Raw genomic sequence first — 17021 nt, 5'->3', positions numbered from 1 at the left:
TCCGGTCTTTGGTCTCTACATGAGTGCAGGTTTTGCAGCTCTTTACATTGCAAGGACAAGTTCCTCTTGGTGTGTCTGAGGGCATTGAACTTCGGATCATGATGCTCTTAAATTAGGAGGTTGCCTGTAGCACAGCAATGGAGGATCTTTGAATATTGTTTTTAACCGGTTATCCTTGTGTAGAATGTGGTGAAGTTTCTTGGCCGTTCTTCTCAGTACCTCAAGCTGGGGGTTGTATGTCACCACCAGAGGTACTCGACTATTTTCCTCTTTTTGTTTGTATTGAAGCAGTTCACTTCTAGGGGTCCTTGTTGCTCTAATGATCTGATCATCTATGGAGGTGGGGTGGTAGCCTTGGTTTAAAAATGTCTTTTTAAGATGAGTTAAGTGTTCATCCCTGTCTGCAGGGCTGGAACAGATACGATTATATCTGAGGGCCTGGCTGTAGACAATGGACTTTTTAATGTGTTTGGGGTTTCATTAAAATGTTTAACTCTGTGGACACAGGACTCACCCTGTCAGGAAGATTTATGGCCCATTACAAAATCTGAGGAGTCTATTCCAGAGACTCACCAGACCTCTGATCCTACATAGATATTGGGACAATAAAACTCTCACACCACTAATCAAAGCTAATTAAGGATTAACTTTCTAAGCTCAGTGTTTGTTTATTTAAATGTCTTTTATTAGCCATCCCTCTGCTCTGTTTGTGCATATATTTGTGTTTCTTCAGATATTTTGTAATACTATGCCTGATGAAGGGACCTGAGATGTCTCGAAAGCTTGCTTTGTAACATCACTTTATTTTATTTTAGTTAGCCATTAAAAGGTATCACAAGATTATAATTCTGCTCCTTTATATGCATGCCACTTTGTCATAATTGAGAATTCATAAGTAAACAATTTTACTATTAACACTCTAATATATGTGGTCCACCATTGGCTTTCTTATATGCCTCATATTCTTTCATTTGATTGCTCTGAAGTGTTTGACCTTAGTGAAATATCTGACTCATTTCAGAATTATTACTGCAACTTATATGACATTTAAGGTCAATATGGTGATTTTTCCCTTGATGCACTACAAGTGAAAATTCAACATTACATTTCTGAAACAGCAGTGGTGGTAGTAATTGATGATACCAGTCAGTATTTGGAAGAAGATCTGTCTTACGCTGAGGGGACTCTAGTTAGGAAAGATATTTCTCATCAGGAAGAGTTCTTGTCCATTTTTATAAACAGTTCAGAGAAAACTAAACGCTATTCTTCACCAGAGTGATTACTCAATCTTTGCCATATTCACAAGACAATCCATAATTGCCAATGTTCTCGTCATTCCTAAACTGGGTAAAGATCACTCTTCTTGCACAAGCTAAAGAGCAGTCTCTCCTATAACCATTGACGTAAAGCTATACTCTGAGATTCTACTCATCTATCCTTATCCATAATGATCAGATATGGAAGGGAGGCAAGAGTCAATACGAATAAAATCTTGCTGCTCGGTGTTCATACTAGAGCACAGAAGTTTCCATGTATGATGACAATTAATACCAAACAGGCTATAAACTGTGTGAAATGGGGTTTTATTTAAGCTTCACTCAAGCATACACACTTGGATTCTGACTTCACTGGCAAAATTATTTCTCTGCAAGTTCAAAGTTAATTTGATAAAGGCAGAGGCCTTAAATATAATTTTTTTATCACAGAACGAAATAAGCTACCCGTGAAGGCAATTTCCATATACGTGACAGGAGCTTTCTAGCACTTTCTAAATTCAGAATTATCTTTACTCTTTGAACTATCACCATTTCAGGAGAAAATTTTAAAAACGTAAAGACATACAACAAAAGTGCCTTTCTTGGTTCAGATGTATTAATGTTCTGAAAATGTATTTTATCCAGCGATTCTAGTATGTCTTTCATGCCTTACTAATTAGACCTCAGTTGAACTTTTTTAAGAAACTTCAATCTAAGATTGGTTTGTTTTGTTTTTGGAGATGGCCATAGTAGAATCAGTTTTCAGTTGAGCGAACCTTCAGTTCGGCAGGTACAGTCGAACCTTAAAGTTTATTTTGTGACCCTGACTTGATCCAAACCTCAATGGAGGTCTGTAATTGGCAGTTCGTTGCTCCATCCACATGCAGCTAGCAATAATCAGAACACTTCTTGGGGAAGGTGAGCGGGGTTCTTCTAATTATTTATTTTATGTTTACACTGCATCTGATCACACTGAGAGCCGTTTAAACCCTGCAAGTGGTTCGCACAGGGCTGAGCATCACTCATAGCTGAGCACAGCGATGCTCACTTGAGTGATTTGCACTCAGAACTCACTCAAACTTCAAACCCCAACTTTGTTTTTTTGAAATTTAGTTTCCAAACATTGAAACTCAGGTTTACTCATCTCTCCTAAACAACATAATAAGAATGGAGGAGTTGGTGGCAAAGTAATGGCTAACTAATGCAAAATTTGGATAACTTGGCAGCCATGGTTATCTTTCCAAGATGCTTCAGAATATTTGTTTAGGGTCTTGGCTTATTGCTCCCTTTCTATATCATGTAAAACCCCTCTATATTTTTCTCTTTCTCTTTTTTTCCCTTTCTTTCTTTTTCTGCTTCGTAACTTAATTTATCCATCTGAGAAAATCAGTCCAATTATGCAAACTAGACTCTGATCAGACACTTATCTGAATATGATTAGTGTTTAGTTAGAGTTTGATCAAAGTCGGATCCAATTTTATCAGGTGTGGAGAAGAATAAAAAAAATTGTCTATCTTCTCCATTCAAGAAAATCAGATTACACTCGAATATCATCCAAGTGTGGTCCAATTTTTTCATGGTGTGAGATGGCACTCAGCAACCTTGGAGATGGCCGGTGTGTGTCGCAGAGAGCCTCAGCCATGAACTTGGATTCTTCGCTGGGACTTGTAGTTCCACAAGTCTTTTGGTAGTATGTTTCAGGGCTAGATGCATGGTATAGTCCCAGAAAGCAATGGGCGGGGCTGACCAGCCACATGCCTCCCACCCAGGGGTGTGTCTGGGAGGATATCATGTGTTTGGTGGTGATCACATGGCTGTCTACCAGGGTCCTGGGAGGAAATGGACCTGATGGAGCACATGGTGAGACCATGTGAGAATGTGTTGGGACTCCTGAATAGAGAGGTCAGTGAGTAAAGGCTGTGACGCCGGCACGGGGACACTGTGCATGAAGCCTTGATATGTTTTAATGCAGTGTAACAGCGGTTTGACAGGTTTAAATAAACCTCATGGACATTTGAAGTGATAAAGTGCTCCTGTGTAACTCAATCCCGCTACCTGACGCATGGTTCCCATACACTCGGGGCCCACGACGTCACATTATGGTGGAGAATGCGGGCATTCGGCCTTGTTCCTAGGGGCAGCGCAGCCTGGTTGCTAAGGGCAACGGCCTAGAATGTATTCCTGTGGATACAAGCAGTTTGCGGTGGATCAGCGGGTCCACGAAGATTTTTGTCTGCATACTCAAGCAGCTGGCGGTGGATTGGCAGGTCTGCGGGGTTCCGTGCTGCAGTGGCGCAAAACCAGCGACCAGAGGTTCCAGGCCTACCCGGAATTGCTGGGCCCTGCTTGGTGAGCAGTGATACACCACAGGCTGGAGATCCTGGTTGTACGGGCGGTACAACCCGGAAAGCTTGGAGGAGCTCTTGAAACACCTACCACAGAGCCAGCAGCAGCACCAACAGTATGTGCCAGGAGGTCCAGCGACAGCCATGGGGGCTGAGAACCTGAAAGGGGGGATAGTTCATACGGATGTTATGGAGGAACTGTACCAGTTCTTTGTGCGTGGATAGCAGGAGCTGTCAGTGCGCAGCAATGTGGCAGCAATGGACCAGTTTGTGAGTTCCCTTCTGGGGACAGTATGGACACAGGGTGCCCAGGGAGATAATGGGGAATTGCGTGAAGTGGGGTTTAAACCATTCTGCTGGCACGCGTGCTGTCGCCTGATCCTGCCGCTTTGATCTGCTGGTGCAGTCACGCCGGCAGATCAAAGCTGTGTTGGAGCGGAGGAGACATTTGTCCTCGCTCTGACACTCCACCTGCCCCAGGCTGCAGGTGTGTTGCCTAGGAGACGGAGGAGCATCAGTGAGCGGCGCCGGCGTAATGACATCTTCTGGCTGCGTGGGAACTGAGGACCCAGCGCCGCGCAGCGGGGGAGCGTGTGCAGGAAGGTGAGTTGTGTGTTGCTTTTTTTTTTATTTTTTTTATATAACTCGTGTGTGGGTGTGCCAAGGTGGGGATCAGGGGGCCAGTGCCAGCATGTTGGGAACACATGCCAGCATGGGGAGGACACACATGCCAGCTTTTGGGGAGAACACACATGCCAGTATGGGGGGAGAACACACATGCCAGCATGGGGGGAGAACACACATGCCAGCATGAAGGGGGAACACGCATGCCAGCATGGGGGGAGAAAACACGCATGCCAGCATGGGGGGAGAAAACACGCATGCCAGCATGGGGGGAGAACACATGCATGCCAGCATGGGGGGAGAAAACACGCATGCCAGCATGGGGGGAGAACACATGCATGCCAGCATGGGGGGAGAAAACATGCATGCCAGCATGGGGGGAGAAAGCATGCATGCCAGCATGGAGGAAACATGCATGCCAGGATGGGGGGAAACATGCATGCCAGAATGGGGAAACATGCATGCCAGGATGGAGGAAACATGCATGCCAGGATGGGGGAAAACATGCATGCCAGAATGGGGAAAACATGCATGCCAGGATGGGCAAAACATACATGCCAGGATAGAAGAAACATACATGCCAGGATGGGGAAAACATGCATGCCAGGATGGGGAAAACATGCCACGATAGGTTATATTTACCAGGATGGGGAACATGTTAAGATGGGGAATATTTACCAGGATGGGGAACATTTACCAGGAAGGGGAACATGCCAGGAAGATGGACATTTACCAGGATGGGGGTACATGCTAGGAAAAGGGACATTTACCTGGATGGGGGTACATGCTAGGAAGGGGGACATTTACCTGGATGGGGGTACATTAACCAGGATTGGGAAAATTTACCAGAATGGAGGACATTTACCAGGAATGGGGTACATGCCGGGATGGGGGAACATTTACAAGGATGGGCAATATGTCAGGATGGGGTACATTTGCCAGCATGGGGGAACATGCCAGAATGGGGTACATTTACCAGGATGGAGAACATTTACCAGGATGAGGTATATTTACCAGGATGGGGCCATGATGGGGACAAATATACCAGAATGTAGGAAATATATATCAGGATGGGGGACATGTTTACCGAGAAGTGGCCCAGGAAGGGGGACAGAACTACACAATGAAAGGGGAACGGAGCAACTCGTACGTTTTTATGGGATTTCAAGATGTTCAGACTTTGAAATGTAGATGTGGATTACAGGGTGAAATCTGATTGCATTCCATGCTAAAATCTCTGTCTAATATAATGCAATTTTTTCCAGAAAGATCAATCCAACTGCTGTGTCTGGAAAGGGCAGGGGCTCAGCTTCAATGTGTGGTAAGCACGAGCGTGATGCCCCCTGCTGAAGAGAAGACTGCAAAGGTAAGATTAAAATCAATTATTTACATGATAGGATTGGTTGGCACTTCGGAAAAAAAATGGGGTTTAGGGCTACAGTTTGGGCACTCAGCCTTTAAAAGGTTCACCATAACTGGCCTAGCCTATACAGGCCAAAATGCTCCAGTTCCTAAAGGCATTACAGTTCATACCACCAGAGAGGTATCGACTTCCTGGGCTGAAAAGGCTGAGGTACCTATTGTTAAGATTTGTAAAGTAGCAACTTGGTCGTCACCTTGCACCTTTTATAGGCACTATAGACTGGATTTGTCCTCCACGGTGGATTTATTGTTTGGTAGAAGGGTTCTACAGGCGGTGATCCCTGACTATGCTATTTGGATCTATCATAATATCTCTGGTGGTGCTGTGCTGTCATGGGGAAAGGGAAAAAAAAATCAAAATTACTTACTAGTAATGTTTTTTTTCCAGAGCCCATGACAGCACCACCACTTCCTTTTTTGTTTACTTTCCTTGTATAGACACGAGGTGCAAGTCCTAGTTTTTTTACTATGTTGGTGTTTGGTTTTATAAATATCATTTTTTTTGTCTGGTAGTCCTCTCTTGCTCTGTAACCTAACTGATGCGGTAGAGATGTGATGCCCTTTTATTTCAAGGTGTTTACTGTCCAAAGATGGGTGGACCTCTCTCTCTGGTGGTGCTGTCATAGGCTCTGGAAAAAAACATTACCTGTAAGTAATTTTGATTATCACTCTGTTTAATATGTCCACACACTGCCCCTTTGTGTAATATCCCCCATACACTGCCTCTCTGTATAACATCCCCCTCAAACACTGCCCCTCTGTATAATATCCTCTCAACACACTTCCTCTATATAGTATCCCCCCACACACTGCCCCGCTGTGTAATATATCCCCCACAGTGCCCCTCTGTATAATAATCCCCACACATTCCTTCTCTCTACACCGCACCCCTGCAAAGTATCTCTCCCATGCTGCCCATCTCTATAATAAAAAAGAGCAAGTTTCGGCACACTCAGATAAGAGAATATGAAATGAAAAAAATGAAAATGAAAAAGCTTTATCTCCTGCTGTCCCCTGGTGTTTAAGAGTGAACACCCTGTTCCCCAATGACTCCGTTCATAGGCACTTCCAATGGTCTCCTTGAAGCATACCACAGCCTGATTTGAATGTGGATCTCTGATATGCATTATATGGTTCAATTAACCTGGAGAGATTCTCACTATTACACACTTACCTTTAGGATTTCCATTGGATCCCTATTGCACTAAGCCTGTATTGACGGTTGCCATTAAAATACCCCTCTGTGACGCCATAGGCGATTCACGCTCTTTAGCTCCCAAACTTTCTATTTTCCGCTGAGGACTATTGCCAAGGCATCATCCCACAACCACGTTTTGATCCAATTGATCCATCCAATGTATGGTCTATGTCCCTATATATCTTTTTTAGTATCACCTTGATAAAAGCTCTACGAGCTGAAACGTCGGTGTAATTGATGAACCTTTTTTTGTGCCTTGCAATAAAATCACCTGTAAAAAAATGTTTTTTTCATTTCATATTCTCTTATCTGAGTGTGCCGAAGCTTGCTCTTTTTTACTGACTACTAATTTTCTTCTGAGCACCTCTCTATACCAATGGTTAGTGCAGCCAGGCTGACTTTTTCTGTACATCTGTATAATACACCACCACACTGCGCCTCTGTATTATATCCCCCAGACAGTGCCCCTCTGTATAATATCCCCAACACATTGCCCCTCTGTATAATATTTTCCACACACTGCCTGTCTGAATAATATCCCCCACACAACTCCTCTGTTGTGAATACATTTGGACTAGGTTCCTGTTTGGGGCTCCCTCTTGTGGTCAGTGCTGGTAGTGAAGTTGGCTTGCTGAATAGAAACCAGACAGCGGGGGATGATTGGCAATCAGGTTGTTCTGACTTGCCCTATATAACTGAGTAGTGATCTCTTGTTCCTGGCCAGTGTTCAATGTTGTTTCCTGTGTGCTAAGGACATTCTGAAGCCAGCCCTTCCTTCTGTGTCTACCAAAACTCCTTTCAGATAAGTTTGGTCTTTGTACCTCTGCTGGTGGTTTCCACCTTCTTGTTGTTTTTCTGTTTAGGTTATTTCCTATTTTGCCTGTGTGGAGTTCTGGGTGAAGTTGGATCATTCCCTGCTGGGAATGTCTGTGTACCTTGCTCCATATTCTGCCATGTATTTTGTTTTGTCAAGCTTGGTACTAATTTCAGTCCCTCCACTATATTAGTGTTTTGTTTGGATCCCAGTAACACCTGAGTACTGATATAGTGGGGGAGAGTCCGTGTGGGCTCAGTATTTTTCCATATCAGATGTGTTGGTTCTTTTTCTAGGGTACTGCACAGCTGCAGACAGTGCTCTTTTCTGTCCTTTCCTATTTAGATAGTTTGGGCCTCATCTTTGCTTAATTTGTTTTCTACCTGTGTGTTGTGTTTTCCTACATCACCGTTATCTTTATATGTGGGGGCTCTCTATATCTTTGGGGACTGCTCAGAAGCAGATTAGCCTTTCCTGTATTTCTATCTGCAGGAATAATTAGTTCTCCGGCTGTATCGAGCCGACCAGGTCATCATAGGCACGTCCCACAGCTACTTCTAGTTGTGTGTTAAGGGGGCTTTACACGATAGTGATATCAGTATCGATATCGCTAGCGTGCGCACCCGCCCCCATCGTTTGTGCGACACAGGCATATCGCTGCCCGTCGTGCACAAAATCGAACACCCCTGTCACAAGGCCTACCTGCCCTGCGACATCGCTCTGGCCGGCGATCCGCCTTCTTTCTAAGGGGGCTGGTCGTGCAGTGTCACAGCGACGTCACACAGCAGGCGTCCAATAGAAGCGGAGGGGCGGAGATGAGCGGGACGTAACAGCCCACCCACCTCCTTCCGCATAGCCAGTGGAGGCAGGTAAGGAGATGTTCCTCGCTCCTGCAGTGTCACACACAGCGTTGTGTGCTGCCGCAGGAACGAGGAAAAACATCGCTGAGAGGTAAACTATTTTTTTGTTTTAGGACTACCTCTCCGCGGCAAACGATTTTGGCCGCTTTTGTGATCGTTTTAGATCGCACATAAGTGTCACACGCATGTGCATCACTAACGACGTGACCCCGACGATAAAACATTAACGAGATCATAGCATGTAAAGCCCCTTTTAGAGTTAGGTCTGCAGTTCGCTGAGATTCCAACCACTCTGGTAACATTCTGGGTTTCCTAGTTTTTTGTCATTCTTCTGACCCTCCTTGGTCACTGAATCATAACACCCTCTGTATAATATCCCCACACACGCTGCCCCTCGGTTTCATATCCTCCACACATTGCCCCTATGTATATTTCCATGCATACTGTCCCTCTGTATAATATCCCCCCACACACTCTCCCTCTGTATAATAAACCCCCACACTCCCACTTTGTATAATATCCCCACACACTGTCCCTCTGTATAATATACCCCCACATACGTCCTCTCTGTATAGTATCCCCACACACTGCCCAGCTGTGTAATATATCCTGCAACACACTGCCCCTCTACATATTATCCCCCCACACACTGATCCTCTTTAATATCCCCATGCACACATTGCCCCTCTATCAAATATCCCCCATACATACTGTCTCTTTGTATAATAAATCCAAACACTTCCCACTGTATAATATCCCCCACACACTTCCCCTCTGTATAATATCCCCCACACACTGCCCCTCTGTATAATGTCCCTCAGCATACTGCCACTCTTTAAAATAAACCCCCACACTTCCCTTCTGTATACTATCCCCCACACACTGCCCCTATGTATAATATCCCCCCACACACTGCCCCTATGTATAATATCCCCATACACACTGCCCCTCTGTATAATATAACCTCACACACTTCCCCTCTGTCTAATATCCTCTCACACACTTCCCCTCTGTATAATATCCTCTCACACACTCTTCCCCTCTGTATCAGAGGCGTACCATCAATAGAGGCAGGCAACTCGGCTGCTTAGGGGCCTGTGACCCGAGGGGCCCCACGGCGGCTGCCCGCTGTGTGTGTGTGTGTACTTTCACTTTCCTCATTCGCAGCACAGGCGGGCTGCCCCGGGATGGTCACCAAGCAGCTGGGGGCCCACACTGTTTGAATATCTCCAGGCCGCTGCAGCACGGAGATGCAGACATTGCACGCTGCACACAGCGCGGTCTCTGCTGTAGAGGGGTGGAGTGGCCGAAATTGTCTTCTTCCAGTCAGAGAGCTGTGAGAGATGCCAGGAGGAGAGCAGCCAATCAGGAGAGGGGGGCAAAGATTCTTCAGTTCAGCTCAGAAAAATGAAAATATGGAAAGCTAAACAGTGCAGAAGGAGCAGAGACCTGACAAGGAGACAACAGAGCAGAATAATCAGAGGAAACAGTGAGATAAGCAAACAAGAAGAAGGGAGAGCATAAGCACCAGAGAGAAAAAGCATAAGACAGGATCCGAACACAGCCAGGATGAGCCACAGCAAGTGGAGGCAGAAGCCACTAACATTTCTCACAGCACAGGAGCAGGTGAGTATTATGATGTTCAAATGTCGGCCTGTACCACTACAGAAAGAAAGTGCCCTGTACTGTGACATCCCTGTGGGTAATATTTCTGTGCTAAAAGGGAAACAGTCAGCAAGCCCAAAGTAAATGCTGTGTGCAGCGTTGTGCAGCAGAGCATGAAGCAGAGCCAATATACCAGATGTAGCACTGCAGAGGGGTATCAGAGTAGGAAGGAAGCAGTCAGGAAGCCCCATGTATTGCTGCCATAAACGTGCGGTGCGGTTTCCCTCCTACTCTGAAGCCCCCTCTGCAGTACCACATCTGGTACATTGGCTCTGCTTCATGCTCTGTTGCACAGCGCTGCACACAGCATTTACTTTTGACTTGCTGATGGTTTCCCTTTTACTCTAATACTCTTTTGCAGTACTATATCAGGCTCATTAGGCCTGCTTTGTGCTTTGCCGCACAAATTATTTATCCAAGTCCCCCACCCCCTTTCTCTTAGCCCCGGCACATGTATATTTCTGTTCTTTTTGGCATATTTTTGCACTCGTCCGATATCTAATTTTGTACAGGGATTGATAGTTGCTGGTTCAGTGGATCATCATATTGGGTATAGGATCCTATGTATTCCTTTTTCCATTATTTGATTGGATCATATGGATGCCCTGACATGTTAGCAGTGAGCTATAATAGCCTGTAATTAAGCTATACGTATGACTCTGTACTGTGTATCACTACGCATACTTAATCTATGTATTGTTATTGTGCATTATGTTTATGGGCATATTATAAGAGTGGGTTATCATAAGTGCCTCATCTGATGTATTGGGTCTGCTCTAGGCTCGATTTCACAGAGCATTTATTCAGGGCTCCCTGACAGTCTTCTCTTCTATACTAATCCTTCTTTGCAGATTTTGTTAGAGAATAAGTTGAATTTAGTTATACGTATGTCTCTGTGCTAGCTGTGTGGCACTGCACATACTTATTCCATGTATTCAATTGTTATGTGCATTAACTGTATATGGGTATTGTATAGGTTATCACACTTTTGCGGAGGTTGTAATTTGGGATTTGGTCATGCTTTTAAAGAGAACCGGTCACCAGAATTGGGGCCTATAATCTGCGGCCCCACCAGAGGGCTCTTGTATACAGCATACTATCATTCTGTATATATGAGCCCAAGCCGCTGTGTAAAATGTAAAAAAACCACTTTAATATACACCTAAGGGGCGGTGCGGTGCGGTGCAGACCGGTTGGATGGGTGTCTCTGTTCTCCGGTACCAGCGCCTCCTATTTCGGCCATCTTTGATCTCCTTCTTCTGAAGCCTGGGTGTAGGACGCGGCCTAAGTCATCCATACTCGCCGGCATTGAGGTCCTGCACAGAGCAGATCAAAGTGTGCCTGCACAGGGCCTCAGTACCGGCTAGGGTGCATGACGTAAACCGCATCATGCACCCCAGCTTCAGAAGAAGGAGAACAAAGATGGCCGAAAGTGGAGGCGCGCGGTACCAGAGAATGGAGGCGTCCATTTGACCCATCTGCTCCGCACCGACCCTTAGGTGAGTATTATAAAGTAGCTAGCTGTAGTTCCCGTGCGTTGCCCAGAATAGTAACTGTCTCTCTGTCTCTCTCCCAGTCTGTCTGTCTCTGTTTGTCTCTCTCAGTCTCTATTTGTCTCTCCCAATCTCTCTCTGTCTCTGTTGGTCTCTCCCAGCCTCTGTTTGTCTCTCCCAGTCTCTGTTTCTGTTGGTCTCTCCCAGCCTCTGTTGGTCTCTCCCAGCCTCTGTTGGTCTCTCCCAGCCTCTGTTGGTCTCTCCCAGCCTCTGTTGGTCTCTCCCAGCCTCTGTTGGTCTCTCCCAGCCTCTGTTTGTCTCTCCCAGTCTCTGTCTCTCCCAGTGTCGGTTTGCCTCTCCCAATCTCTGTCTATTTCTGTTTGTCTCTCCCAGTCTCTGTCTTTCTTTATTTGTCTCTCCCAATCTCTGTCTGTCTCTGTTTGTCTCGCCCAGCCTCTGTTTGTCTCTCCCAGTCTCTGTTTGTCATTCCCAGTCTCTGTCTGTCTTCCCATCTGTCTCCCCGTCTGTCTCTGTCTGTCTGTCTGTGTGTATGTCTCTGTGTCTGTCTCTATCCATGTCTGTCTGTGTCTCTCTGTCTGTCTGTGTCTATCTCTTTGTCTGTGTCTATATCTCTCTGTCTGTCTGTCTCTCACTATCTGTTTGTCTCTCTCTCTCTGTGTCTTTCAGTCTCTTTTCCCCGTCGTCTCTTTCACCATCTGTCTCTTTCCCTGTCTCTTTCCCTGTCTGCCTGTGTCTGTCTGCCTCTGTCTGTCTCTTTCACTGTCTGTCTCTTTCTCTATTTCCCTGCCTCTTACTCTGTCTGTGCCTATATCTGTCTATCGCTCTGTCTCTCTCTCTATCCGTCTCCCCATCGACATCTTATTACCTGACACAAAAACTTCTTATACTAAAAGTCTATTTTGTTCCTATAGCAACCGCTCAGCTGCTATTAATAACCTTTAGCCCGCTGCTCCATTGACTTTAATGGAGGTTTTTTGGAGAGTAACTGTAAAGCGCGGGGTTTCATTTTCCCGTCAAAACATAGTCTATGACGTTCCCTGAGTCACATGGGGTGTCTGTGCAAAATTTCGTGATTGTAAATGCGACAGAGCGGATTCCTTTAGCGGACATACACACATACATACACTCAGCTTTATATATTAGATTTTTACGTTCTACACAGCAGCCTGGGCTCTAATATACAGCATGTCAGAATGCTATATATAAGAGTCCACTGGTGGTGGCTGCAGCTTATAGGCCCCAAATCTGGTGACAAGTTCCCTTGAAATGATTTTATGATGTGCGTTCAGCGTCCTTTTTGGATTTAATAAAGATAGTTATATTTTTATCTAGATTTTCCATTTTCTGGTGTGGACATCCATTATATGTGAGCTTTTTTTCTTCTGTTTTGATCATATTGTGATCATGCAGGATGCTGCACTTGGTTTTATTGATTTAGTCCAGGTGTGCACCCCTTTTTGTATATATTATCCCTGTACTGCAACATCACTGTGTGTATTATCCCTGTACTGTGACATCGCTGTGTGTATTATCCCTATACTGTGACATCACTGTGTGTATTATCCCTGTACTGTGACATCCCTGTGTATATTATCCCTATACTGTGACATCACTGTGTATTATCACTGTACTGTCACATCACTGAGTGTATTATCACTGTACTGTGACATCCCTGTGTGTATTACCCCTGTACTGTGACATCACTGTGTGTATTACCCCTGTACTGTGACATCACTGTGTGTATTATCACTGTACTGTGACATCCCTGTGTGTATTATCCCTGTAGTGTGACACTACTGTGTGTATTATCACTGTACTGTCACATCCCTGTGTATATTATCCCTGTACTGTGCAGTGATTTATTATGGTTCCTAAAGGCCCTGTCACACACAGAGCTAAATCTTTGGCAGATCTGTGGTTGCAGTGAAATCATGGACATATTGTTCCATTTGTACACAGCCACAAACCTGGCACTGATTGTCCACAATTTCACTGCAACCACAGATCTGCCGCAGATTTATCTCTTTGTGTGACAGGGCCTTAAGGCTATAAAGAGGGTCATAATTGTTACCATTACATGGGGGAAACAGATGTGAACATTTATATTGTGTGTGGTGAGGGGCACGAAGGAGGACATTGCTACTTTAGGCCAAGTTCACACACTGCAGATGTTGGGGGAGGGGATTTGCGGTGTGAACCCACTGGTCTTTGTGCAGTGGACTTTGCTCAGTAACAGGACTGTAGTTATATTCAGACTCTGTGGTGATAATATTTGGTCATGGTGTGTCGGCATTATTTTGCAATGTATAGTAGTATTATTGGTTTTGATATGGCAGGTGTTGTTCACTAACATTATATAGTATATGTTATTTGGTAATTGTATGACTATTTAGGTGGCGCTGTGCTAGAGTTTGTCTCCTTTACTGGAGAGACAATTTGAATATTTCCCAGAGGGGCATTGCAGCTATAAGTCCCCTTACCTGGCAGCCAGACTGGCTTGCAAAGTCTCCTTAAGGAGAATAGTGTTCCCCCGTGGAATTTTAGGGGCATTGCAGCTATAAGTCCCCTTACCTGGCAGCCAGACTGGCTTGCAAAGTCTCCTTAAGGAGAATAGTGTTCCCCCGTGGTCCCCACATAGCTTTCTCATGAGCCAGATCAGACACCCCCATACTTTGCACTGACGAGGGGCAAGCACCCCGAAACACCGTGTCTGCAAATTGGGATTCTGATCTGGCTTATATATCCTGAGTCATATTGCAAAGGATTGTCAAAAATCCACTTGTGACTTTTAGGATCGCTACTTCCAATAGGTGGCGCTGTGCTAGAGTTTGTCTCCTTTACTGGAGAGACAATTTGAATATTTCCCAGAGGGGCATTGCAGCTATAAGTCCCCTTACCTGGCAGCCAGACTGGCTTGCAAAGTCTCCTTAAGGAGAATAGTGTTCCCCCGTGGAATTTTAGGGGCATTGCAGCTATAAGTCCCCTTACCTGGCAGCCAGACTGGCTTGCAAAGTCTCCTTAAGGAGAATAGTGTTCCCCCGTGGTCCCCACATAGCTTTCTCATGAGCCAGATCACACACCCCCATACTTTGCACTGACGAGGGGCAAGCACCCCGAAACACCGTGTCTGCAAATTGGGATTCTGATCTGGCTTATATATCCTGAGTCATATTGCAAAGGATTGTCAAAAATCCACTTGTGACTTTTTTAGGATCGCTACTTCCAATAGGTGGCGCTGTGCTAGAGTTTGTCTCCTTTACTGGAGAGACAATTTGAATATTTCCCAGAGGGGCATTGCAGCTATAAGTCCCCTTACCTGGCAGCCAGACTGGCTTGCAAAGTCTCCTTAAGGAGAATAGTGTTCCCCCGTGGAATTTTAGGGGCATTGCAGCTATAAGTCCCCTTACCTGGCAGCCAGACTGGCTTGTAAAGTCTCCTTAAGGAGAATAGTGTTCCCCCGTGGTCCCCACATAGCTTTCTCATGAGCCAGATCAGACACCCCCATACTTTGCACTGACGAGGGGCAAGCACCCCGAAACACCGTGTCTGCAAATTGGGATTCTGATCTGGCTTATATATCCTGAGTCATATTGCAAAGGATTGTCAAAAATCCACTTGTGACTTTTAGGATCGCTACTTCCAATAGGTGGCGCTGTGCTAGAGTTTGTCTCCTTTACTGGAGAGACAATTTGAATATTTCCCAGAGGGGCATTGCAGCTATAAGTCCCCTTACCTGGCAGCCAGACTGGCTTGCAAAGTCTCCTTAAGGAGAATAGTGTTCCCCCGTGGAATTTTAGGGGCATTGCAGCTATAAGTCCCCTTACCTGGCAGCCAGACTGGCTTGCAAAGTCTCCTTAAGGAGAATAGTGTTCCCCCGTGGTCCCCACATAGCTTTCTCATGAGCCAGATCACACACCCCCATACTTTGCACTGACGAGGGGCAAGCACCCCGAAACACCGTGTCTGCAAATTGGGATTCTGATCTGGCTTATATATCCTGAGTCATATTGCAAAGGATTGTCAAAAATCCACTTGTGACTTTTAGGATCGCTACTTCCAATAGGTGGCGCTGTGCTAGAGTTTGTCTCCTTTACTGGAGAGACAATTTGAATATTTCCCAGAGGGGCATTGCAGCTATAAGTCCCCTTACCTGGCAGCCAGACTGGCTTGCAAAGTCTCCTTAAGGAGAATAGTGTTCCCCCGTGGAATTTTAGGGGCATTGCAGCTATAAGTCCCCTTACCTGGCAGCCAGACTGGCTTGCAAAGTCTCCTTAAGGAGAATAGTGTTCCCCCGTGGTCCCCACATAGCTTTCTCATGAGCCAGATCAGACACCCCCATACTTTGCACTGACGAGGGGCAAGCACCCCGAAACACCGTGTCTGCAAATTGGGATTCTGATCTGGCTTATATATCCTGAGTCATATTGCAAAGGATTGTCAAAAATCCACTTGTGACTTTTAGGATCGCTACTTCCAATAGGTGGCGCTGTGCTAGAGTTTGTCTCCTTTACTGGAGAGATAATTTGAATATTTTGTCTATGCATTACTAAAAAAAAATGTAGATATTTATAGATTTGTATTTAATTATTTTTATTGCGGCAGTAAATGTATCACTAATTACTGTGAGACACTTTGGTAGGACTATTTTTTTTTTTTCAGTACTATTTACTCTGGAGATCTTTAGTTTGTTGGCTATGGCTGATTCCACTGTTTGCAGATGCGGCAGTGCTTGCGAGTGTCAGGCGCGGCGGTGCTCTGCGAGCATCAGGTGCAGCGATACTCTGCGAACGTCAGGTGCTGCGGTGCTCTGCGATCGTCAGGCGTCGCACACACTAACAAAATAGGAGCACAGGTGCACAGCACTGCCTAGACTGGTGCTCTGCAGACGGAGCCATGGCTGGTAATAGTCTACTTACTGGACTGGTAGATGTATAGCCTGGATAGGATAAAGATTAATTCATAATTTACATACACTTCCTGACAGACGTTCTGTCGCTTATCCATGTTATGTAAATAAAAGCTTATAACCTGACTTTAAATTCATCCATTGGTTTCATAAATTACTGTTTTGAAAGCTGAAACCCTCCCAAATTTGGTTTAGGTTATGAAAATAAAGTTGCTGCAAAGCTGAAATATTGATCATTTAATTTCACAGAAAGGTCAGATTTTGGCAAGACAAAAGTGTTGTCGCCCACAGAAAGTAATGTGAAATTCAAACAAATAATTAACTTCTAATACAAAAATATGTTGCATAACATTGGGGAATGAAGTTGTGGTGCTATTAGAGCCATATTTAATATTTTGTGTGACTTCCATGAGCTTG

Source organism: Anomaloglossus baeobatrachus, chromosome 2, assembly GCF_048569485.1.
Source record: "Anomaloglossus baeobatrachus isolate aAnoBae1 chromosome 2, aAnoBae1.hap1, whole genome shotgun sequence".
Taxonomy (NCBI): domain Eukaryota; kingdom Metazoa; phylum Chordata; class Amphibia; order Anura; family Aromobatidae; genus Anomaloglossus; species Anomaloglossus baeobatrachus.
Note: the sequence above shows the minus strand (reverse complement) of the source record.